This window comes from Prinia subflava, chromosome 2 (assembly GCF_021018805.1).
Source record: "Prinia subflava isolate CZ2003 ecotype Zambia chromosome 2, Cam_Psub_1.2, whole genome shotgun sequence".
NCBI classification, from domain to species: domain Eukaryota; kingdom Metazoa; phylum Chordata; class Aves; order Passeriformes; family Cisticolidae; genus Prinia; species Prinia subflava.
Genome location: NC_086248.1, coordinates 16,352,559 through 16,380,066, shown reverse-complemented (window position 1 = coordinate 16,380,066; position 27,508 = coordinate 16,352,559). Strand labels below are relative to the sequence as shown.

The 27,508-nt window shown below is 37.8% G+C and overlaps 1 long non-coding RNA gene across 2 annotated transcripts; it reads right to left on the bottom strand.

The window, feature by feature from the left end:
* Positions 1–6,164: 6,164 nt before the first annotated feature.
* On the bottom strand, positions 6,165–20,046 carry LOC134565616 (uncharacterized). Of its 2 annotated transcripts, XR_010083956.1 has the most exons (4): positions 18,239–20,046; positions 14,460–14,506; positions 11,543–11,750; positions 6,165–10,453 (listed from the first exon to the last, which is right to left on the bottom strand). It is a non-coding gene; the product is annotated as an uncharacterized LOC134565616 (long non-coding RNA). The 2 variants fall into 2 exon arrangements; XR_010083957.1 differs by lacking the exon at positions 14,460–14,506 and having other exon boundaries at positions 18,239–20,045.
* Between the last annotated feature and the right edge of the window lie 7,462 nt (positions 20,047–27,508).

The following is a 27,508-nucleotide window of genomic DNA, read 5'->3' as shown; positions in this document are numbered from 1 at the left end:
GCCTAAAGATAGATACATAGTGTAATCTGAGATGCCTCAGCAGGTTGGGACCTCCAGCTGCTCCAGAGGAGCAGGATGTCCTTCTGGTGCAGTGCCACAGTGCCAGGTCACAGGGCATGTGAACAGTGTTTGACTTTCTTGCCCATGTAGCTCAGTCTCACACAAATATGTGCATGTGCTTTCAAGAAACCCAAGAAACATACTGGGAAGAAATCAAACTTCTGGGGCATGCTGCAATATCAGACATAGCAAAGTCAGAGAGAAAGCAGTTCTGACTGAAGGCCTGCTACTGATGGGTACATGGTCCTGTTCAAAAGCACAAATGCCAAAGATCCCTGCAAATGAAGAGGGTTTGATTTAATCACCCACAAATAATCCTTCTGCCTCATGGTACTAGAATAGGAAATAGTGACCAATTTGATAGGTTACTATCAAAGAGAACAAAGACTGGAAATTTTCTGTCATGTGAGATTCTGGTAAGGGAAGTCACAGCCTCTTTGCTGCACTTGCACCAGGAAGGAAACATGGCTTTAGACTGAGATGCCTTGCCCATGTTCAAGTCACTACACAGCTCTGTATTGTAGTGTTTCATGAAAAGCCTTGACAAGTTTGACAGTTATTAATAGAAATAATTTTATGAATTTGCATTTTAACAAGTTTGAAATGTTATTCCAGGTGATTTCTGACTATCATAATTGATCATCTTCTAAAAATGAGTATGATAGGTATTATTTTAAGCAAAGACTGAAAAATTAGAAATAAAGAAAAATTAGAAGGAGAAACAGTTTATGGGCCTTTTGACATCTTTTTCTGCATGATATGAAAATATACAAATGACAGAGTCAGAAAGGCAGATTTTTTAAATGTCTTTCCCAAGAGCTGATTTCATTTGGGCTCTTGTACATTATCAATATCAATAGACTGTTAGTGTTTATGTTCATTGTGTTCATCAAAAGTCTTATCTGTGCAGCTCCACGGATGTAAATGTCCAGTAAATTGAGTCCAGTGCTTTTCTGGCTTTGCATCGGTAGGGGGGACATTGCACATAGCAGAATTTAAACTAGGTGACGGGACTACAGATAAGATCTATTATGCAGAAAACATCAGCAACAGGATTGACATGAAAGACAAATTTTAATTGCAAAAATATGGCAACAATGTCTTGTAAAGACAACACCACAGTTCATTTCTGGGCTGTACTGAATTGTGAATATGTGTTGAATTTGTCACATTGTTTTGGGAAAATACAAAAAAAGATCAAAAAGGTTAGAACTTTTATCCTCATGCTTTTGAAACAATTGGCTGATTTTTCAGATGTACTTACATGGAATTTTAAAAAATAGTGGCTGTTCCTTACAAATGCTTCCTTTTGTCCCTCTGAAATATGCAAAACACTTCATTTCAGATAGAACAAGCTGTTTCATTTGACGGCAGAGAACATTGGAAGGAAGAGGCATGTATTCGCAGGGAGAACAAATATTGATGTTATAACCTGGACCAACACAGTTTCATTGTGTTTTACTCTGATTACCCACATTGTCTTCTCATTAACACCAGCAGCATCTGAATAGCTGAGCTGCAATCTCCTCATCTGTGGGTCATGGAAACCACCGTGACCGGGGTGAGCCACAATCAGTGCCAGCAGCGCAGCGTGACGGGGCAGGGGCAGCACAGGGACAGCCACACTGCTTCCTCAGGGACACCAACACTGCTTCCTCAGGGACAGCTACACTGCTTCCTCAGGGACACCAACACTGCTTCCCCAGGGACACCAACACTGCTTCCTCAGGGACACCAACACTGCTTCCTCAGGGACAACACTGCTTCCTCAGGGACACCAACACTGCTTCCCCAGGGACACCAACACTGCTTCCTCAGGGACAGCCACACTGCTTCCTCAGGGACACCAACACTGCTTCCTCAGGGACAGCCACACTGCTTCCTCAGGGACACCAACACTGCTTCCTCAGGGACAGCCACACTGCTCCCTCAGGGACACCAACACTGCTTCCTCAGGGACAGCCACACTGCTCCCTCAGGGACATCCACACTGCTTCCTCAGGGACACACACACACTGCTTCCTCAGGGACAGCCACACTGCTCCCTCAGGGACACCAACACTGCTCCCTCAGGGACACCAACACTGCTTCCTCAGGGACAGCCACACTGCTCCCTCAGGGACACCAACACTGCTTCCTCAGGGACAGCCACACTGCTTCCTCAGGGACACCAACACTGCTCCCTCAGGGACAGCCACATTGCTTTCTCAGGGACAGCCACACTGCTCCCTCAGGGACAGCCACACTGCTCCCTCAGGGACACCAACATTGCTTCCTCAGGGATATCCACACTGCTTCCTCAGGGACAGCCACACTGCTCCCTCAGGGACACCAACATTGCTTCCTCAGGGATATCCACACTGCTTCCTCAGGGACAGCCACACTGCTCCCTCAGGGACACCAACACTGCTTCCTCAGGGACAGCCACACTGCTCCCTCAGGGACACCAACACTGCTCCCTCAGGGACACACACACACTGCTTTCTCAGGGATATCCACACTGCTCCCTCAGGGACACCAACACTGCTCCCTCAGGGACACTAACACTGCTTCCTCAGGGACAGCCACACTGCTCCCTCAGGGACACTAACACTGCTTCCTCAGGGACAGCCACACTGCTTCCTCACAGTGCTTTGGGGTAAAAGCCTGCAGCTGGACAGTGGAGGCCACTGCTGACCGTGGCTTTGTCCTGACTGCTGCCCATGGGGTCAAGTTCACCCTTGCAGCAACCATTACCCCTATCTCAAGAGTTTTTCAGAGTGTGAGAGAGGACAGGCCTCCTGCTGGGGAGGTAAAACTGTGAGACATCCAGGAGAGAGGCTGAAGCAAGAGTAGGGAGCAGAGGCAGGGCTGAACCACAGCCAGCTTTGTCCAGAGTGATGGCTGAAGGGAGCTGCTGGAGTAAGTGCCCTCTGTGAGGCACAGACCTCTTTGTAGACTCCATTCTAGCTCATATGAAGTATTTTTAAAAACAATCTCATTTAATTTCTAGTAATAGCTTTGTTTTTTAAAAGTAACAGACTCTTGTGTATTTTGGTGGGCTCTGGTCAGCTTTGTGGTGCCTCACTAATGTCAGGGGATCCTTATTTTTCATTGAGTTCTTGCATACTCAAGAAAGTGCTAGTTTGGGTGGGATGTGTGCATACAGGCTGGAACCCACATTTCTGTAAGTCATGTGTAACTCTGAGTGAGGGTGCAAATTACAAACATGCAACTATTTCAATAGCTTTTAGGATTCTCTCCGTATAAAAATAGCATGTTAGAGTGGAATTGTTCACCCCTGCTGAAACTTTTCCTCATTTATTTAGTGTTGAAAAATGGTGGAGCCACATGTGCAAGGCAATGGTGGCTGAGTTTTCTTGAGGCAGAAGTCAAGAGGTGAAAAAAAGTGCCCTCTGACATGCTGAAATGAAGCTAGAAAATCTCATGAGATATCAGTCAAGACCTGGACATCACTGAAGCTTCAAGGTAACAATAAGAGGAGCAGCAGAAGCTCATCTTTAGCCCACTTAGCAGTAAGAGGAAGGGTGGTTTTCTGAAAGTATCAATATATGTAGCCCTCTAGCTCCCACTCCAAACCCTCTTAAAAGGAAAATTAATTAACTGAGGATGAGATTGTTGCTTAATCATTTATTTCCAGCATCACACATGCATATTACTTTATGAAAAAGGTAACAAAGCCTGGAAAAAGCCTGAGACCCTAGATCTGAATCTCCCTGCTCTTACATGCACCAAATTACCTAATAAATATAGTTTATTTGCTCTTAAAGTTTAATGGACTTTGAGTTTCACACTGCCATGTTTTTGGCTTTTATTAATGAAATAAAAACAGCTTGTGCTTTATCTTCCAGTAGAAGAACTTCTAAACTCAGTTGCAGTAAATGTCCCTTGGTCTGTCAAAGCCCCTGAATACATTCAAAACTGTAGTGGGAAATGGAGGTTTTATGTAGTGTACAGGATGTTGTAACTCAAACTAAGTTAGCAATTTGAAACATCTCTGCATAGGTCTGACTGGAAAAATATTTATGAAAATGACAAGACAAAGTTATTTTAATATTATATTAAGATCTACCTCATGCTGAGAGCTTTCACAGTGCTTTACAAGCTGCCTACCCCAGATGTAAAACAAAATCTTCCTCAGCTCAATCTCTTAAATTTTCTCACAGTTGAATAAGTGTGGTCTTTTATGCAAATAGATACGAATCTTGACTATTTTTTACATTTGCCCTTGCAAATGGGCATATTTGAGTTTAAATATGATAATTTCTTTCTAAAGAAAATATGGCATATACAGATAATGAAACTGAATAATGTGCCTGTTCTATTTCTAACTTCCAGGATTCCATACATGTGCAAATTAGAGACCACTTCAGGAGAAACATTTGCAATATTTTTATTAATTTTGTAGGTTAAAACACAAGAATCATAGGGCATGTCTAGAAAAGTTAAATGCTCTCTCCAGAACTGCAAGTATCTAACAGATTATTATCCCCACCAGTCCCATAAATAAATACGTAATAATAATTTGTATTGTTTCTTGGGCTCAAAATCTATTTGATATCATAAAATGGACATAAGTAAAGACAATCCTTGCCACATAGAATAGTTATTCTCCAATTATGTTTGCTGAATTCAGTCTTTGGTGGTGGTGTGTTTGCCTGAAAGAGCTAAAAGCCCTTTTGATATAGTCACCTGTTTTATTCTTTGCCCACTTTCCTGTGTTTGTCTGGTCTTTTCCAGTGTTAAGACCTGCTCTGGTGAACCTGCAAACTGCTTCTACCACAACTGCAGCAGTGTTTTTCTCTGTACCAGTCTCTATATAACAGCTGTCATTGTAGAGCTGGTCTGCAAAGCCACCGACCTCTCTCTGATGAGTTAAATTATGGATTTCTGGGGGAGAGTTTGCAACTTGTTTGAGCCTCTACTAAACAGACGAGTTGATAAATAAAGTAAATGTTAAATATGTAAGTTAAAAAAAAGAAATTTGATTTTGTAAATGCAGTCCTCCTGGAGGAGCACATGGTTTTTTGGAGTCACTGTTGAAGCCAAAGACTTGTATGATATGAAACACAAATGGCACAGAAATGAGATGTGAGTGATTACTGGAATTTGTTTCAAATACTGTTACATGTTTTAGCAAAGGACATTGAACAAAATAGGTTCAATGAAGTTCTCTTCCTTGAGCCAGGAAGGGATAAAAGTCTCAAACCCTTCACATACACAGCAGGCAAGATGAAAGGGATAAACTAATGTTTTATGCCAGACTATCTATATTCCATCTGAAATCTGGTTTTAAGCTGCTTTGAAGTAACAAAAATTAAAGAAGTATTTTTCTATACAAATTCCCAGAACATATTTAAGGTAAATGGTCATGTGTAATTGTCATTTTCTGTTTTCACAGCCCTACAGTTACTTCTTGTGAATTCACTGAAGAAAGCTATGGTTGAATCACCCATTCAGCTGCAGTCAAGTACAAGTCAACACCATGACATTGTACAGTCTCTCTTCTAAAAGAAAAAGTCTCCTAGCAAGGAAGCCTAGTAAGATTTTTCACAAAGACACATGCAATGTCTTAACTTCGAAACAAAGTAATGATGTCCTAGGACCCTGACAGCCTAGGGCACCCTCTTCTGCCCTTCACCAGGCAGACTCCTAAAACTACTGCTCTATACACAGTACACTGAATAGACTTGTAAACAACTTAAAAACAAGCTAAATAAAAGTAAAACATAATTAACAAATTTGAAATTAAATTATAGGTAACTGAAATTAACTTCAAGGGATTAAGGGATTTCAAGTTCAGATATTTTATTGCTGATCAGACACATTGTATTTACAGTTTCACCTAAATACAAAGTAAAGTTATTCTATTATAGTAATTCCATGTGGTAAAAACAATGAACAAGATTATTAGGTGGTTCTGGGACTAAATTCCTCCTCATTTCAGGCTGCTGCAGGAAAGTTCTTTCCCTTTCTAGCATATCAGCCAGTGGGAGAGCAAGTTGGATAAGTAGATGTGTACAGGAGTTCCACAATGTAAATGCACAAACAACACACACACACAAAATTCTGTGTGAAATAAGAAGGTTTATGTTCAGATTCACAAAAATAAAAGATATCAAAATTCAAGTTCCCTGAATAATGTGATTTACACATCTTGTTAAATCATTACGGTAATCTTCACTTACAAACTGATTGTTTAACTCGGTGAATCCTACAAGTTTTCTTTTTGTCCAAACAGATGTTCATCCCATGCCACTTCATTATAGTAGTGCAGCTTGAAATTTAAAAAGGGAAAACATTCACCCACAGGTTATAAGAAACATGACAATTTTGTTTTACTGATATTAGAAGTAGATCGTTTCAATTTCTTTGTGGGTGCCTCCCAGGTAAACCTATGTCTGCCCACTTCACTTTCTACCATGACTGCCTCTTGTTTCTTTAGTTTCATCCAGGGATTAATTGCTGCTTTTGCAGCAGAACATCATCACATTGAACTGTGAAAAATCTTACGATCAGCTCATGTTTTGCTGTGAGTACATCAGCTTACCAAGTGTCATGGTTCAACTCCAGCCAGCAGCTCAGTTCCTCGTAGCCACTCGCTTACCTCCCCCTTGCTGGAATGGGAGAGAGAATCAGAATGGCAGAAATGAGAAAACTCATGGGCTGAAGTAGAAACAGTTTAATAGGTAAAACAAAACAAGGAATTCATTTATTATGTTCCATAGGCAGGCAGGAAAAAAGCACATAGCCTCAAGCTCCACCAGAGGAGGTTCAGTTTGGATGTTAGCAGGAATTTCTTGGAAATTCATGGAAAGGGTTGTTAGGCATTAGAATGGACTGTCCAGGCAGGGGGGTTCATTGCTGTCCTTGGAAGTGTTCAAGAAACAGCTGGATGTGGCACTTAGTTGACAGGGTGGTGTTTGATCAGAGGTTGGGCTCGTTGATCTTAGAGGTTTTTTCCAACATAAATGATTCTGTGATCTGTGTTCAGCCATCTCCAGGAGAGCAGAGGCTGCATTAGACATTATGGTGACTTGGAAAGACAAATGCCATCATTCCAGACACGTTCTCTTTATCCTTTCCACCCAGCTTTACGTGCTGAGGACACAATATATTACAGATACTGGGTCAGGCAGGGGTCAGATGTCCCTGCTGTGTCTCCTCCCAGTTCCTTGTGCATCCCCACTCCCACTCACTGGTGGGGTAGTGAGGAGAAGAAAAGGCTTTGACTCCATGAGCCTGCTCAGCAGTAATGAAATAATCTCTGAATTATCAAAACTGTTCAACACGAATTCAAACCATAGACCCATATCAGCTACTGAGAAGAAGATTAATGCACTCTCAGCCAAAACCAGAACACTGAGCAAAACCAACAAAATTTTATTATGGAAAGAATATCTTTTCAGGTATCCAAGTCTTTTCAGAGAAGTTTTACTTTGTATCTTTTTTTGGTTTTTCTTAGGAATCTTCACTCAACATTTTTAAGATATGTAACAACCCACAGGGGAATGGAATCAAATATAATACTGTATTCATAAACCACAAAAAGTACTGATTAGCGAGAGAGAAAAAAAATGTTTGATCAGATTGAAAAATGTACTATGAAACTGCAGAGATCTGAATTTTTAAAGGCTTATTACCATATTGCTGTGCTCAGGGAAATGACTACACATCAGTATACATTTTAATTAAAGCATAAAGTTTTAAGGCTAGATTCTATTGAATTCTTACTCAGCATACCCCAAGGGCTCCCCTCCCTGTTTGACAAAACATGTGACTTTACTGACCTGGAAACTTAAACTTTTCTTAAAATTGCAAACAGCTATTTAATAAAAGAGACCTCAAATATGAAATACCTGTTAATATTTATACAGTTTACATAAGCTTTTTGTACATTTAGAGTCCCTGTAAGGATATCTGATTATTCATAGGCATAGTTAAAATTCAACTATGAAATTATGAGCCTGCTATGTAAAAATAAAGAAGTGGTGATCAAAAAAGCTCAAATAGATGATACAATTAATATTTTTTTGTGGTTATTGCAAACATATACTTATCTGGGATCCTGTATATGTACACAAAAAGTATATATTTTTTTCCTGTTTTAGGAAACTACACTTTTAGAACTTTTATGAAGGGGATTACAATAAGGTGTGTGCTCAGCTTTAAGTGTCTAATTTATATGTTTGCCTTGGAGATCAGTCTCTGTAGTCTCCCTATACAGTCAGCAGAGAAAATTAAGTTTTTCTCAAGAGAAAACCAGAGTACTCTTTTCAACAGCTTGCTCTCTATCAGCTTCCACATGGAACCTATTTCTCTTTCTGGCTAGGTAGAAGATAAACCTCTTAACTTTGGTCCTCCTCTGTAAGCATCTAAACAAGGTAGTAGTGTCAATTCCCTGTACATAACAAGTAAGAGCAATAACTTTCTAGTTGAAACTTGAATAATTCATTCTGGTATCAAGAAGATGCTTTACATTTTGTTCAATTTTGTTCAATGAAGATAATAAGCCAAGAGTATGGAGAGATGGATTTGGTCATCCATGAATAACTGATTGTCTGCCATGTTCCCATATAGCTTACTTCACACAGTTTACAAATTGTTTTAGACAAATTTTCTTTTGAAGAGAAGAAAAAAGACAAATATTATCCCTAGGAAGTTGTTTGCCATGGCCATTTTACATGAAATCCAGTTTGACAAGATCTGTAGGGATCCTGTTCTGTGTCCTTTGATTTTTTGAGTGTTTCTTTTTGTTCTTTGACCTTAAAAAAAATAGAAAAGGAAAAAGGTTTGAAATCTGGGATCACTGGGAACCACCCAATGCTGTCTCAGTGGGGTAGGTAGAGATGCTTCAGTTCCCTTAGCCAGTTCAGAGCTCTGTGCTTCAGGCAGCCAGCACCGTCCTCTGAGGACTTGACCCAAGTGCATTTCTGATTGGGTCTAGTGGGAATGGACCTAGTGCTTTCACAACTGAAGTTTTTAAAGCTTGTTTCTCCATGATTTGTTTCAGTCTTGGCAAGGGTTAGGGGAAGAAATATCTTAATTTTTGTTGAAGTCTGTCAAAATGAAAGTAAGTCATGTTAAAAATCCTCTGAAGTTTGAAGACTGTTTTTTAAAAAATAACTTAAAAATTATCATTTTTATGTGGTTTTCTTGTAAACACTGTTCTCAGATGTCCTCCTTCGTGTCTGAGGCATGTTTGTACTGCCTTCTTCCTTTTTCAGGACCAAGATCTTGTCTTGACCCTGATCCAAGACATGAACAAAGTTTACCCTTCTCTTTATTCCTCAAAGGTGATTTTTGCATGGAGGAAAAGGACCAAGGGAGCTGGTGAGAAACACTGCTGTGATCCTACAGGTCCTTAGTCCAAATAGTGAAGGCACCACAACTCCATGGCACCGACTATATTGCTTCTCTCCTGCTCACATAGGAAAGCACCTCAGCTTACCTTACCTTGTTACCCATTCCTTTATGTGCTTGAATTAATTTAACACTGCCATACTGCTCTATATTATTCCCTATTGTTCCCAGATGTCCCTGCCTTTTTCCTTTTTTTTTTCATTTAGGTGCCTTGACTATTTTATTATAATTTTGCACATTCACAATCCTTCCTCTTCAGTAATTTTTGAATCCTTTGGTACTTCTACCCCTCAGACATGCCTCCAGCTGCAAACACATGGCCTTAGGAAGCAGGAGGTTGGCATATGATCCTCAGTCTTTCTCCAGTGGTTCAACTGAGCTGTTCTGGCATTAGCTTAAATTCAACAATTTCAATTTGACTGATGAATCTCCTGGAGAAGGCAGCTAAATGAACAGTGAAAGCTGATAGTCACAAGCAACCGGGACACTGAAGTGTTTCTGTCACTTTTAAGTTGGATGGTTTTAGAGAAGGAATACTTTCCCACTGCACTGGTTCCAAGAATGGGGGAAATAAGGTCTGCAGATCGAATTGTTTAGTGTGAGCAGTTTACTCAACCAGGCCCAATTATGTTTGGCAACATTTTGTAGAAATTTATTCTCTGTTTTTTTCTTTAACTGTACTTAAATCTTCACTTTCCAATTTATCCTATACTAAAAGGAGAAAGAAAGGATACTGGGACAAGATGCTTCTCAAAAATGTTTTTGAAATCAGCATATGGAAAAAAAATCTTGACAAGATTTATTTTACCCCAGAGCATTGAGCACTCTGGCATCTTCATGAGTGGGCTGAGGATAGGGTTCAATTTAAGGAAGAAAAAACAATTTTGTCAGCTGCTTTCTGTACTGCAAGTTGTATGTTTTTCTGGGATCCCATCTTCCTTCTTCAGAATGTGGAGTGCTTATTGTCCTCTCTGCACAGTTTTCTGCATTTCTGCTTCTACAAGGAGATTTCCCCCATCTATTAGGCCTTCTGTAAAAACAAATGGGGACCAAAGGAAGAGATAGTTATTTCCTTTGACACTTGATACCTGCAGCAGGAATAATAGAGAATCTAAACCAGGCACTCTTCTTCAGGCTCAGATAATCAATTGATGGATTCTGACCTAATTATACTGAAATCAATCACATGCCCAATGCATGGATTTACATCCATACCATCCATCCATCAGTTACACAGACTCAGTAACTGACTCCTGAAGCCTGGAAAGAGCTGATCTGCAGCTGAGCTGGAGGTTGCCAAGAACTGAAATTATTTATTCAATTTGTTGCTTAAATAATGAATCTGCTTAAATAATAGCATAGCATTTCCACAGCACCATACATATTCAAAGCAGTGTCCAAACAGGAACTGTTTAATTAATTCTTACAGTACCCCCTATGAAGTAGTTAAGTAAGTTAATGGGAGTTCACAGGCTCTCAGGATTGATTAGAGCAGGCAAGCAAGGAAGTGTTTTGCTCTGGCTGATGATGTGAAAGGATAGATGAATGAAGTGGGAGGGAAAGATTCGGCTTTTAGAGCTCTCAAATTTACAAGACAGTCTTTCAGGAACTGAAATGACTATCATCAATATCAAATTAAAGCTGTCCTTTAAGAGTCACTTACATTATATTTGGATTTTTTTTTTCTTTATTCCTGGAGAAAGTATAATATTTATTTTTTCATCAGAGCTGGTGGCATTATATTTTAATGATTATTTAGTCTTATTCCCCAAAAGGAATATTTTGTTTATCACATGGGCGCAGGTTGTGAGTGTTGCTGATAACTACTCTTTCTCTTTGGAAGCTTTTAGGCAAAATGGTAACAAAGACACTATCACTCAGCAGTGGTGGTGGGAGTTCAACATTTTAATTGGTGTCCATCATTGAAATGTAATAAAAAGGAAAATTAAAAATAGAAAAATAGAAAATTTGAAATTAATTAAATATAAGCAATGATCCAAAGCAAAAGAGCTTAAGAGCTTAAGAGGCTGTAAAGGTTCCATATGAAAAAGACAAATGACAGGGCTCCTGTAACGTCAGAATATTGGTAAAAGTAAAGTAACATAAATCCAAATTTTACCAGTTCTTGACTTGAGTCACCTCTGACTCAAGAGTGGTGTGGCACTGTGTCCTGCTCTCCAGCTGGACTGACTGCCACGGTCAGAACTGTGAGAGTTTATTATTCATGGATGTCGGGGAAAAATTGTGTAGGTAAGATGCTTTTAAGAAAATACTTGCTGGGAACAATTGCACTAGATTTTCTTAGAGAGCTCTTCAGCATCTGAAACCTGTGATGAAAGAAAAGACAGAGGGTGATCTGCAAAAGTAGGTTATTTAAACAATGATCTTTCCTGCTTTCAAACCTGACATCATAAATTAGTGGTCTGTTTCAGAAGCTGCAAGAGATGACTGCTGCTTTCCCCCCTAGTTTCCTTTTCAAGGACAAATGTTTTAGTGTAGAGGTTACTTAGTAACTCGAAGAACCTCTACAAATAAAAATGATGGAAAGTTGTTTTTTTCTATTTGAAGAAATTGCCTGAAGCAAAACGTTTTTTATCGTGTTTGGAACTCATATGCACATTAAATTGCTGACACTCCATTCCATTTCTTTTATTTCAATCCCTGCTATTTTCTATTTCTGTTTCTTTTATTTTTTTTACCTGAATCACACCATTTGTAAAAGTCCATTAGCAGACATCTTTTGATACTCTTTATTTTCTGCTACCTTAGCAAAAATAACTCAAGTTATTTCCACCTCCTGCAGCTTAAACCTGGCGATTAACATTTTCTGGAGCTCTATAGAAAACAAAAAGCCCCTCAAAAGGAGGATATGTTGATGCATTATGCAAATATTTAAATAGGATTTTAGTAGATGTGTACCTAAGTTTTATGGGGTGAGGGCTGAAGTCGAACAGTTTAATTCTCTTCTGTGTTGGCTATTGTGATTTCACAAGGCAAAACACCTTAAAAGTTATATTAGAGGGTAACAAGTGAGACTTTTTTCGCATCCATGAAAACCACTAAGACAGGTGCAAGATAAAAGGTAAAATTCATTTTCCATCTCTGAGGGCAGGATTCTGGGACCATGGAAGATTGGGTCATTTCTCTCACAAAAGGACATGATGTAATTTTTTAATCATTAGAAATGGTTTCATTTAGAGCAAAGAGGGGTGAAATAATGTTCTGCATCCCATTCTAACAGTGTCATAGAGCAGGAAATTGGTACACTGTGGACAAACTTAGCTCCTGTCCTCTGCATATTCTGGTCTGTGATTTGTTGCATACACTGTTCTCTAATTGCACTTTTGAATAAAAAAAATATAGAAAAGGTATCAATGCCTTGATCTGATCTAGGGACTTGAGGTAAATAATTATTTTCACAGCATTTGTTAGAGAGGAGGTGATGGTTGGCATTTAAAGAAGCAGCAGGAACAATTATTGCCTGGGTTAGGACTATGAAATCGTTTATACATTAAAGGTAATTATTATGCCAGTTCCTTTACTGAATTAAAACAATCACTATATTTAATACATAAGAAAGGATTGACTATCAAATGTTATTTATAATTAATTTTTAGCTATTGATTGTCTTCAGAAAACAACAAAAAGAACTAAACCAAACAACTTCAATCCAAACCAGAAAAAATGAGTTTGCTAAGCTCACTTCCAGTAAAATGTGGATTTTTTTCCCTGACCAGAAATGGTGTCCATAAACCCAATGGCATAAAAGTCTGTGCTTTAACTACAGACCTGTAGCCAAATCATGGCATCATTCCTGTAGCACACAGTCCTCTTCTTAAAAAGGGTTTTTAAAGGGCTATCTCTTCTAAGATCATGAAAACTTAAATTAGACAAAGTCTTCATTCCTCACTGTGTGACTTTGTATGTTCCATAACCACCTTGAATTCTGCGACACAAAATTATTTAGCAAGAAAGACATTAGCAGAAAATTATGTCTGAATAATGACAGAAATATCATGGGTGAAACATGAAATCACTTTTTGGTGCCTAAAAAATCAAAGGAGGGATGTTTTACAGTTTTGTTCATCTAGTACTCATCTGCTCCTTGCTAATTAAATGTGATCCTTTATAATCTGAATTTAAATCTAAGTTTTACCTCTAGGTGTCCTAAAAGAAGAGCACACATGATTGGAATGGGTGTAGGGGGTGGCAGCAAGAGTCGGCCTGGATCTGAGTTTTGTTTGGAGGCTGCAAAGGAAACACCTCAGAGTCTGCAGGAGCACAACAAGAAGGCTTGATCCTTCTCCCAGGTTTCTTTCAGACTTCATGTATTTGCTGAACCAAGGGGGATTTCTATATTTTTGTAACTCTGATGGATTTTCTTCCATTTCTTCTACTAAATGCTTGCCCCATTTTACCTTGATTCCAGGTAAAACTTCAGCATTCACAAGGTCTTTTTTCAGCCATTTCTCAAGGTCTGCTCTGCACAGCATGAAGGAAAACCAACACCCATAGGTGACCAACATCCATAGGTGACCAACATCTACAGATTAAGGACATCTAACTGTTTAAGGTCACTTGATCCTTCTCACAAAATAAAGATGTACAAAGGGAAATATTGCTTCCTGAGGTAGATTTGTCACACAAGGAACTATGGCACTTAGTGACTTCTTTTGCAGTTGTCATAGGTCAAAGTAGTACATACTTCCTAGCAGTCTCATACTTGCATAGTTGGCAAATTCTCTTTTAACCCCATTAGAGGTTATGTATGTGCATCCATTTACAAGTGTGTATGAATATGTTTACCCCATATACAGAGATATATCGCAATTAAAACTAAAAGCAGCTGTCAGAGCCAGCAGTTCCAGTATATGTATTTACAAAGTGATCTTACACTACAGCCATCATTGCAACATCATAATCTCTATTTTACTATATCAGTAAAAATGTGTAGTTCAAAAGTTCTTGTTATTGTCCCCCATTATAAAAAAACCCTGAGGTGCCATTTGAAAAGAAATGTGCATAGCAATATATACCTTACTTGTATTCCAGATTTCATTACTCTGTGTTTCTCCTGGTCAAGCTGAGGAAAGATAAAGTTACATGCAGGAAGTAGCCCAAATACACTGAAGTTTTTGTTTACTGCTGTAAAACCATGACATTGTGAATATGAGATTAAAAAATAATCTATTGCACTTTTCCATTTATTTTTGCTCCTGTTTACATACTCTCCACTCAAAGGAATTCAGTGAATTGTAGTGGATTATTACAGATGCTTGCCTGTATAAATGACAGCTGTATCTCTTCCCTGGCTTCTTTAACCTTAGGAATCTTGGTCTTATCATCTTATCCATGTTGTCATAGCTGATGTGCATTTGTGCCAACTGTTAGTCAGAGATGACAAACTGTTTATCACTTTGTCAGTGGTCACATTATTTTTTCATACCTGTTCCTCTTTCCAGCTTCATTTTACCTGCTGAGGTTATGTGGGTTTTTCATACCTTGAGATGAGAAACTATTTTCCTCCCTTGTGTATTTCCTCTTTGAAATCAGGGTTGGGTTGATAGCAGTTATTTTGTACATCTTTATGACTGATGGGAGATTCTTTCATTCTGTGTGTCATACTGGGGTCAAGACACAAGAATTTTCATGCTTTCTCCATGCAATCCTCCCGCTGCCATTTGCAGGTCGATCTGGCAAGCCTTGTACCTGACTTACAGTATCAAAAAGTTTTGGTTTTTTTGTTTTTTATTTTATTTATTTTTGGGGGTTATTTTGTTTAAATTGAGTATGATCAGTGAACACCATAAAACCAGAAGTAAATTCTACATCACTATTTAAAGCTTTGATTCTATTTTCATTTGTGTCTAGAGTGCAATGTCCTGAAATTGATCTTGCACATGCAGTTTATGAGGCAACTTCTGCAAGATTCTTTTTGGGTTTTTTTTTCAGTGGTGAAATCAGTCCAGGATACTGCTTGGGGATTTTCATAATTGCATTAGAGAGTAAAATAAATATCAGAGATGACTGATATTTATGTAGCCTATTTTGTAAACAGACAAAAAGAGTTGAGAAACCATGTCTTGCAGTTCTGGATTTCTCTGAGGCCAGTATGTTTTTCCAGTCTGAAGAAACAGAGTCAATGTTTAAATTGAAAAAAACCCCAGAAGATCTCTATTACAAGTCTATTTGAAAAAAAAAAAAATTCTGCTTGCATTTCTCTGATTTGTTTAAAATCCAAAACTGAGACATGTTATTTTCAAAGCTCGTAAGTACTGTGGATAAACATGGAATTAATTCAAAGGGCCCTAACTTGATCAAAACTAGTATTGTTTGGGGTAAACTGTGCAAAAACACATTCCTTTCATTTGCTAAAAGAGCAAAAGATTTGGCATAAAACATTATTCAGCATGAATCTAACAATTATTCGAGGGTAGGTTTCCCCATTTGTTCTATCTGAATTTTTATATTCAAGGTAAATTCCTTTATTTTCCATGATACAATCCAAAATCCACTGAAGCTAATGGATTTGCATCAAATCCTAATTAAAAAAAAAAGGAAAAATGTCTTGCATACCAAAATACCAGTCTTAACTAACAAAACATTACATGACTTGTTCAGTCTTGTTTTCTTTCCCCTTCCAGTTTCTCCATCCAGCTCCATAAGCAGATGTGCAATTCTCACTTGAGTATCTACAATTATTTGTTTCATGGCATCTGTCACATCCAAACATGCAGGCTTTCAGGTTGCAATTTAGACATGCAAACTTTGATTCAGCAGAGTCTTAAAGCCATTATGCCTTTGCTTATTAGCTTGAATTTAGACACTGAACACTTTTCTAATTTGGGGCCTCTTTTTGTCATATCTGTCCTGTCATATCTGCTGATTTATAGTTAAATAACTGTAGGACAAGCACAATGTGATGTAAGTGTTGTGCTGATATAGGACAGGTCAGTTTACATTCACCAGACCTTTTGCAGAGTTTATATGTTTTGTTGTGGCCATAACAATCTTTACTGATCACTCTGGGTGAGTAAGAAGGTCTAAACGTTGCTATTGGCAAGCAGAGTTTCGTCCAGAAGGGTCCACTGGAAGCAGGCCTGCTAAAGTCACACACACATGAGTGTCCTCCTCTGCTAGAATAAGCAGTCATAATCCTCAAGTAGGGAAAAAAAAGGAAACCTAATTATTACAAGTTATCAAGTCATAAAATGAAAGTTCCAACAATTGTATTGCAAAGTCCTTGATCGTGGATGTAAGGTAAGGCAAGACTATGGGAAGGAATAAATCACAATATAAAGTCAGAGCACAAGGATTTAGAATCTCAAAGCTTTTTAAAGATGGTATTTTTTTTCAGAATTCCCAGGCAAAATGAATGGGAAGACTTAGAGTTCTCTCTAATGAAAATCAGACTTTTGGATACTTTAAGTAGCACTAAGAGGGAGTAAATTCAACTACATTGGAAAATACGATTAGTGTAGGGAAAGACATTTTTTATATTTTAGGAGCCTTTCTTCAGCAGGTAGTCTGGGTTTACATTCAGCTTAGTGCAAACGTAACACAAAAATGATGAGGGTGTTCAATTCCCATCAGCTGGAAAAAATGCAATGAAATTGGAATCACTAGTTGGACACACACACACACATCCCATTGTATTTATAATCTCTTCTGGAAGGAGTAGAGGTCATAATCTCAGAAGACAATAGTCTGAACTAGTATATATACTTGATTTTCCAAGGGACACTGAATTTGCTAAAACTGCTTATTGTCCATAATATGCCTGAAAGGAAAGTCTGGAAATAATCTTTCCAAGATATAAATAAAGATACTTCAATCAACCAGCAAGGGGAGATTTAAGCAATTAAATTTTTCATACAATTTAAGAAGGCAAGCACATTACCCCTATAACTAACCTTTTAAAAGAGATAATGAATGACTACCTAGGCAAACACCAGGATCTGAAACAAGTGATAATTATGTCTGCATGTTTTGAAACACAGATGTCTCTGCTTAATTTTTTTTCTCAGAGTATAACACAGTAAAGACAATTAAAAAGCTCAAATTTAAGGAAAAAACCACAAAGTACAAATGTCCTTTCTCAAAATTTATATCATACTATAAGGCTTCCACATAAACACACATTCCTTTACATTATGTGAATCTACATGTCTGTTAAGCTTCAAATAAAAATTTTTAATCATGGTTTTAAAAGACAAATTTGTAAAGTACATGAGACCATAGTAAAACACTGGATCCCTTCTACACAACAGAAGTTCAGAATTTCACCCATACTAATTTTTTTCAACAGCTGCTCAAAGATCATCTCCCATTTGAAATTATTCTTTTGTAGTCACTCAGTTGTTGTACCTTCTATTTTTAAAAAATATGATACCACAAGTTATACACATATATTTTTATCAACTGATAGATTAGTTCTGCATATTATTTACAGACCAATATTTTGAGTTTAAGGCAGGTAAAAGATAAGCTTAACATTTTATGTTTTCTCTTTAAAAGGGTAGATCAGTAACCAAGATACCGACAATCCTCTGTAGAAAGTGCTGAAATGACAGCCTACACCTGATACTCAGTCTGGTCAAGATCCTAAAGCAAGCAGCATTTTCTTTCATTGCTCTGAATAGAAAAAATGAATTTAGGAGCAAATTTCATGATTTAGCTTTTATATAACAAGCTACAGGTTTCCTTGTGATTTGAAAAAGATCTCCTGAATTTCACAATTACTGCTCAGTAATGCAGACCCACTACCACCTCCTCAGACTGCAGATGAAAGGTCACACCACGGCCCATTACATACCATCTGTTTCTTGGTACAGGTCTTCCATTGCTGTCGGAGGAGAGACTCTGCTTGGAAATTAATCAGACATGTATAAGGCTGCACATTCTGAACATAACTGTGTCTGTAGACATTGCAACACATTTCTGAACACTTATTTCAGATTTATATCTACATAAATAAAAAAAATTCTCAGTCTATTGACTACTACTTTATTCCATCCTTTCAAACATTACAAACTTGGCACAATAGATCTATATTCTAACATGTGAACATCCTTATTTCTTTATATCTCATACCAGATGCCCAGCTGAATTGATCGATACCACTCAACTGAAATCACAGAGGCTTGGGCAGTTAACATAAATAAGCATTTGGTTTCTGGTCTCCAGGTTGTGATTTTTTTTTTCCCCCCCTTTCTGATAATGAGCTGACATTAATTTTCTGTGTCTTGACAGGTCACAAAGCCCTGATGCAAATGCCTTGTGCGTAAACACACCTGACTGTGCATCGGTGCAGAACACTCAGGGCCAATTGCAAAGGAGAGCGAGAAAGGGGAGGGGCTGCAGAAATGCTGGCTGATCCTATGCAGTGATTGATAGCTCTGCTTTTATCAGTGCCGTGGGAGCTGTGGAGTGGCCTGAGCAGAGCGCAGCTGCTGCCTCTGCACTCCTTGAGCAGCCTCGCCTGCTGCCCTTCAGGCGAGCCAGGTGCCTCTGGATCTTTGCTGGGATCTTCGCTGGAATTCACTGACTCTGGCTTCAGGTGTGGGCCACTCTTGCAAACCTTCTCAAGGGGAATATGTGATTAGCTCCAAGAAACTCTCCAAAACAACATCTGAAAAATTATGCCTGCCATAAGTGTTCGGTGATTAAAAAGAGAAAGGTGGGGAAAAACAGCACAAAACAACAGCAAACCCAAACCAAAACAAGCTGTTAGGGAAAAAGTGTTTAGGAAAGCTTGGCTGTAATTGTGCAGGTGCAGAGGTTGGGAAGATGCCAGGTCATGCTGATGCCATAGGGTTTGCATTAACATTTGTCAGGACTGAGAAGTTTCTGAGGTTTAAAAAAAAAAAAAAAGAAATTATTTCAGCATCAGTCAGCAGTCAGCTGACAATGACTTTAAAAGTTGAGAGTAAAATTCTTTGTGTGGAGCACTGTCACTGAAACCCTATCCCAGCCCAAAGGACACTGGCAGGAACCCTTCCTTGTTCATAAGTCTGCTTGCAGACACAGTAGCTGTATGACTTCTGAACAGAAGAAAGCAAATGTTATATTCTGCCAATATCAGAAGAGGATTTTCAAAACACTTTAAAGAAATAAGAGTCATAAACCAACCTCCCGTGAAGACAAGAATGAAAGCCTTTCTACCTTTGCTGGGGAAGACCTGAGGCCCTGAGGAATAAGGACTGAAAATTAAATCCCCATAACATGAACATCTGTGTCTTCATCACTGTTCATTATCAAGCAGACATGCAGAATCTTGTGTTTTGTTCATTTGGTGCAGCCAAAGGGAGGTATACTTTGGGCCCTCAATAAAACCCCCAGTCTGTAGTAAAAAAAGACAGCTGGAAAAGATTGCACCAACATGTTGGTTAAAACACATTTATCTGAAAAAAGGCACAAAGAGGGCCAGCCGTATTATCACAAACATAGCCAATTGGTCTGTAGAATTATTGTGAATCTTGAAACGGAAGAGACTTCAGAGAAGTTCATAGAAGCTTTTTTAAGCCAGACTATATGCAGAATGAGTAGTATTTTTGCAGATATTTATGCAACTTGATTTTAAGCTTGTTTTCCTCTCTAGTTGGACAGAATAAAGCTTTGAAAATGCATAAAAGTCAAAGCCACTTTGATAATAAATGGGCATTTTCTCTAATTCAGAGCAAGTAGTCTCTATTTTATTACTTACTAACACGAAATGGATTTTATTTGTTTGGGATTGTTACTAGATATTTTCAGAATTAGTTGTTTAAAATAAAACCTTAGTTCAGAAAGTAGGGCATCTGCAGCATCCTAATTTAAGATATAGCATCACAAGTTACATGTGATGCCGAAACATGCCAGACTCCCTGCTGTTCCTGCTTTCATTTACTGCAGCTGCAAATCAAGGTGCCTATAGCTGAAGAAAAAGGATTTTTGCAGGTCTTACCAACTACAGCAAGTAGCTTATTCATCAAAAATGGTTTTCAGGATGGTGAGAAAAACCTAGTTGTGAGAATGCTTTGATGTTTGATCTAATAGTGTGCAGCAGCTTCACTACATTTTAGCATCATTATTTACTGATGAAACCTGTCTTGTGGCCTCCTACCAGGACACAATTTGTGTTTTCCCATCCTCATCATGAAGAGCATAGGTTTGTTTGTTGCTATGTTCTCTATTCTCCCCTGGCTATGAAGAAAGGTAGCAGAAAAGGATTTCTCCTTCTGGCTCAACTGCTTGATGTGGAGACTCAGAGCAAGAGACAGAGATTCATGTCTCAGAGAGCAACCTTGTTCTCTTCCATACCTCTCATGGCTGCACCAAATTCTTTGCCTTTCTTGTTAACAGATCAACAGAAGTGCTGCAGAGTCATTTATGCCACAAGAAATAATGGCACAGCATGCCCTAGTCCTGCAGACTAGGACGAGATTGCTTCTCTGTGGTACAAGCAAAAAGAGAGAAAGTGTAGCATTCATCCCATTTTATAAATGAGAAATTCACAGAAGAGTCAAGGGTGTGTCCCAAACTAAAGATCTTGGTGGCTCCCTGAGAGCCCTGACAACCCCCTTTGAATTTTGAATATCAAAATGACATTGAAACCATACTCCTTGTACAGTGTTGTCTGTGTTAAAATGCAGAAATTAATTCATACTCTTTTAACATGGATTTTATTCACAGGCTGACTTAGACCACAGAATTGACATAATTGCTATCCTAAGCCTATTTAAAAAGTAGTGTTTTTACTTTGGTTTCTTGTGGAAGGATGAGGAAAACAAGACACAGATTTCTTCTTTAGGGAAGTATTTCTTGTCTGCCCTATGATGGCTGTACCATCTGGGAGACAGAAAAATCAGAAAAATGTAACTTCCACCATTAAGAGGATGACTAGATAGAGTGGAGTGGACTAGGAAAGTCTTCTTTCTACTAGTTATTTCCCAAGTTTTTACTTTCAGAATATGAGGGGAGACAAGATCAAAACCAAGGGGAAAAATGTGCAGAGGGAGTGCCATTAAAAGAGTGCAGAAGTCATGGCAAGAGCATGCTGAAACATCCAAAATGCCACATCCTTCCAAGGGAAACTGGTCCTTTTTTCTTAGGGATAACATTTAGCATATGGTCTGCTCTCCTTAAGTATTGGTTCACATTAACACAAGGAGCACTGGAATCAGATGAAACAAGGCACAAAATCTAAGGCTGAGATCAGAATATCTCTTCAGCAGATTATCTTCAATTTTCTCATAATGAAGTTTTTTACTTCAAAACTGTTGGTAAATCAAGGGAGAATAACATGGCAGCTACCTTGTGGGAGATTGTTTGATCACCAGAGATTAAAAGATTAATTTTGGGTCAGTTTTTTACCAAGACTTAACTACTCCAGAGGTCAGTGAAGAGCTCTTCCTTAACTGAAACCTATGTGTCCTTCAGAGTGTATTTGATTTTCATTATAATCAAGGTTTCATATGCATATTTAAGGTTTTCTTCTTGTTACTCTGCACTCCTGCTTACATTTTTTCTTGTTTTCTGCCTTTTACAAATGTAATACAGACAGATATCTTACTGTAATGCACGGAATAATGTCTTAAAGAAGTAGTAAAGGACAGCATTCATCTTCCTTTATAGTTAAGTTACTTATTTAATAATATTGTCCAATTGGTGCAATTAACATTCAGTGTATCCAGCAAGGTTTTTTATCTTTCCTGGAATGTGAAAAGGGGAGTATAACTGGGTACTTCCAACATGTTACATGATTTTCTTTGATCAAATTTATCAACTTACCTTAAGCTGTAAGTCATAATTATACACAAAAGCTAATTGTGTGTTGCTGATAGTTTCAACTTTTTAATGAGGTCCTGGTAAGTCTGTGTCTGATGTATAATTTGTTTGTTTACTTTTACTTTAATCTGCAATTGTGCAGATATTTATATCATAGAGAATCTACTTTACCGATCTTTTGAAATACGTGGAAAAATGTTAAAAAACCAGACCAGACTAGATGTTTACTGAGTAGTAAATAAATATCTTTAAAAGAAAACTTTGAGAAAATAGTCTGTATCTTAATTAAAAAGATACAATACATTCACATTCAAAAGAACAATACACATATACCTTTTCAAGTCTTCCAAGTAATCAAGAAAATGTTGTCTTTGTGTAAAATAATACTAAACCTACACTACTTAAAGCCACTGTTTGAGTGATGTTTGCTTCAAATACTAATTTACCCTGAATCGTTTACCCTGAATCATTTACCCTGAATGATTCAACAGGCTGGTCTCTATGAACCAGCCACAGCATCAGAAGTAGCTACAGAATATTCTCTGGCAAGAGCTTGTGAGACCACCATCTTCCATGGACTGCCTCCTCCTCTTATCTAGTAACTAATGGTAATCTTCTATCATTAACGATAATTCTGGTCCTGATTGGTGAAAATTAAATAAGGAAATTTTGAAAGGATGGTGTAACAAATATTCACTGGTTTGAATGCCCAAAATAGACACAAAAAACCCCCTTATTTTTCCAGAACTTCAATGTAACAACTTCATTGAAATGACATTTGATGTTGCAGAGGATAATTGATATGTTTTAAACATTTTGAAACTATTTGAGAGATTAGAAACAGAATTATAACGTCATTTATTAATTCAGTTCCTGGGAAAACATCTATTTTCATATACAACACCTCACATTCTGTGGCAGAAAAGAAATCGTGGTAAACACAGGCTGCTTTTGTTACTTGGAAAATCACATACCTCTTCCTGATCTCTTACAAGCTGTTAGCTACAGCTGGCCATGATAACAAGCCCTTAAAAATCACAATGCCCTTTAACATCTAAATTGCCATTGCAACATTCCTACTAAATGCTCAGCATGACTGGTGATGTTTCAGAAGCATGCACACAGCTGGTGCCAAATAAAACAAAAAAAAAAAAGTAGTAATTTGTAAAGTTCACATCCTAGTCCAAGCAGTCGGATAAAATGTTCTACAAGGATTTAATCCTATGAAACAAATGGTTGCAATTAGTATTTTGGAGGATTATATTTAAAAGTTTCCATTTTATTTAGAGCTGTTTTAAATACCTCTTTGTTTTTGTATTTTGCTGGACATGTTTCAAAAGCCATTTGTTATGACCCCCCCGTTCTGTGGCAATTCTTTTGTCCTATGCATTAGTGGAATAGCACTGTCTAAAGGAGATGTAGAACACACCAGTTCAGCCAGCAACCAAGGCTGCTGTCACTGTAGTAACCCAAAGGACATTTGCAAAAGACCAGTACATTCAATATCTAAAACCAAATGAATGGGGAATTGTGTCCACAACTTTGTGCTCCCCTTTCAGTCTGATTCCATCTGTAGACAATTTGAAATGCAGAGGCTATGGACTAGCTGGGTGTCCACAACTTTGTGCTCCCCTTTCAGTCTGATTCCATCTGTAGACAATTTGAAATGCAGAGGCTATGGACTAGCTGGGTGTCCACAACTTTGTGCTCCCCTTTCAGTCTGATTCCATCTGTAGACAATTTGAAATGCAGAGGCTATGGACTAGCTGGGTTAAATTGAATAATGTGCAAAAGATCAGATTTTTTTCAGTTCAAACTGTAAAATTTCTGGTCAATTTAGCCTCAAAGTACTTTGATGATGGGATGGTTCACTGCTCAATGAGCCTGTATTAACTCTTGTACTACAGAAGAAGCCCAGTGACCTCAGCAGCATTTCATGTGGGGTCAGGGTACTTAGACCATGACAATTATGCTACTATATAAATCCCAATATTTAAGATAAAGGATGTCTCTACTGAAGATTTGGCATTCCCATAATTTTGGGTAAGGTTCAGGACCCTAAAAGAAGGCATTCTCATATTTCACTGATACCTGAAAGAAAAAGAAAAAAAAAAAAGAGCTCTTTCATATTGAAAAGGGAAAAAAAAAAAAGCTTAAAAGTAAAGAAACAATCTTCCAGACTTTTCCAATGCATCATTCAGAAGTTAAAAGGAGGAAAACATCATTAAAATAATTATTATTGGGTTACCTTAAGTAAGTGGTTAGGTAACTCATCATTGCTACAGTGTGTTTCATAACAAGACTTTACTTTAATAAACATTAGGCAGAAACTTCAGACATTAAGAGATTAAAAAAAGGAATGTATTTCCTTAAACACTGTGGCAAGCTGTGGAGGGGTCAAATTTGAACACATTCAAAACTGGATACTAATTATACTATCTGTTAAAGATTTAAAGATGTGCTCTGTGAGAAAACAACCACATTCTGCTCTGCAAGGTAAGTAGCGCTAATTAGGAAGGTATCAGTACTTAAATAAAGAAACAGCCAAATCTCTTGTGGTTTTCTTTGTTTATTTGTGGTTTTTGTTTGTGCTTTTCTTGTTTGTTTTTAATTCACTGCAGTTTTTTAAGATCCAAAGAAAAAGAACAAAAAAGCAGTCTTGGCAATATATTAGTTTATAATATTGAATGATTCTGATGAACCAAAAAGATACACGAAAAATATTTGAAGAATCTAGACTTGTTTGCCTTGTAGAAATGTTGTTATAAAAGTTGGGGCTTAAAGCAACTTGAGTTCTAATTAGGATTATCCCCTCTTTTCATTAATAGAAATCAGATCCTGTGTTTTCAATGTGATCCATCCTCCTTGAGCTGTAAACCAGACTTATGGAACTGAAATAAAGCTACATAAGGAGTACCACTACACTAAGTAGTTACTCTCCAAGTAATCATTGCAAAAGGAAAAGACATTCGTATAACCCATATTTGTGACTTCATATTCAGCATAGCTAAAGTTTAAAGCAGACAAAACAACAGCGATAATTTGTAGGACTTCCCAGCGAGTGCATGATTATTCTCAGCATATTTGTATACAGCTTTCTCTATGCCTTCAAACAGAATAATACAAACCAAAAATGTCTAATTACATTTGGTAATGGTTGATAGATATGTCTCTACATAAATATGCATGATCTATGTTTTTTTATGGGTATTATTTTAAAGAGAAAGAGAACATCACGCTGCATAAATGTCAGTCTAGAATGGAGATACATGAGGCTTAAATGCGATCCACAGAATGAAATATATTTGTTTTGAGTATTTTTTAATTAGTTTGGGATATAACCACCTTGGTGCATAACATGTCATTGTGTTTCTTTGTGTACGGGATGTGCAGCAGGTGTGACTGAATATTCTACAATACAGGATAAAGCAGGTAACTCTTTACACATGAATTCCTGCTGAAAAGACAAGAATTACAGATTCTCATCTAACTGTCAGTTTAGAATACAGTCCCCTGATTTCTGTTTGTACTTAAAGGAACAATTTATGTTTTGGGAGGAAAATTCTTATCCAGTGTATGCAGCTCTTCAAACTCCTTTCCCAACACAGCAAGGGGATCATGAAAGCCCACAAAGTTCAGGAGCTGTCAAAGACTGGCTGAAACACTTCCAGGTACTCTGTGGTTCTGGGTACTCAGGAGAAACTTGGCTCCAAGTCTAAAGGATATAATGCAAACAAGAAGATTACAATGGTTCAGTGTACAATTACTTGAGACAGATTTTCACTAATCTCTTGCAAAATTACAAGAAAATCTTGATGGTATCTCAACAAAACAGACCAGACCACCTACATGACTTTTGTGCCAAAATTATTAGAGTTTTTCTCCCAATTCCTTAACACATACATATAAGGAGATAATACTCATATTATGTATTTTAGGCTTAAACTTCACAACTTTACTGGTAGTTCAGGGCAAGAGAAGGATGAAGCCTAGAGGAAATTCTAGTTTGAATTTATTTCTCTGCTTCCACACACAGTTTTCTTACCTGGACTCCCATCATTTGTGAAAGAGAATAGACTAAGTCATCTAGTAAAGTACCTCAGGTCTGTGAGTGAGAAGGACTGTTAGAACTAAGAGCTGCTTGATAGCTTTCCAAGCAAACAGTTGACTGTGTAGTCTCAGATATTCAACCCTTCAAGGTCCTTCTCCTTTAGGCTATCAACTGATCTCATTTGTGACAACTGAGGCATCCCCAAATTAATGAAGTAGAGAACTCCCATATCTAGCAAACTGTGCTATGTTGTTGTTGAACTCTCATATCTAGCATACTATATATGTTGTTGAAACATCCCTGTGCTCATCACCAAACCCAAGGCACAGTTTTGGGTAAAAGTCTGCACTGCTGCCAGTCCTGGTTGCAGAAGTGTCTGCTGATCAGTGTTCCCCAGTTAACACCAAGACATTTGAAGGAGGATGTACGGTAGTTATTAGCAATTTATAGAGCACTCTATCCTGTAAAGAAAAAGATGGCCTGTGCTTCCCTGGCAAGTGAATTATTTTCTGAATGATTTTGTCATGTTTGGATACAATAAAAAAAGAAGGGCTCAGAGACATATTTTCCTTAAAGTTCAAAAGCTGTTGGAAAATAAAGTGAAGGGACTGATAGTTTCAGTGAAACTCAGTTTGTTAAAATCACACTTAAAATCCAACAGTTATGGTTGCATCTTATATTTAGAAGAATTTTCCATTCTAAGGCCTTTAATTGTATTCCTCTCAGCATTTTGTCTCTCATACTCCTCTTTATCCTTCCCCACCTAATTTGTGTAATGTTTGTTTGTAAAAGCCATGGCTTTCTGGAATTATTTGGTTTTGTGGATCTTTGACCATGACTGATAACTATATTGTTTGTGGCCAAATACATGTGATTATTTTATTAAGATATAGTGAATTGCAATGGTTATATTAGATTCCACAGGAAATATATATGAATATCTCTTAAGTGACAACATTAGTTCTTTCAGTACCTGGAAATCAGTTCATGTGCCCTGACACTTAATCCTTCGGATTTCTCTTCCAATGGCATTTTGAAGCAAGAAATCTGGGAGATAATCTGTACTAATCTGTGCTGTCCTGTCTTAAGTGTTGTGTAGCAAGGAAACACTGAATGTTTTCCTTTGGACACTGATGGTCAAAAGAATATTTCCCATTACTGGTTCCTGTAAGTACCACATAAAGGACCTGAAAGAAACTTGTTTTTTTCTTTGGATTTTGGTCACAATGGTTGCTTACTCCTGAGGTTTTGTCACTGAAGTTGTTA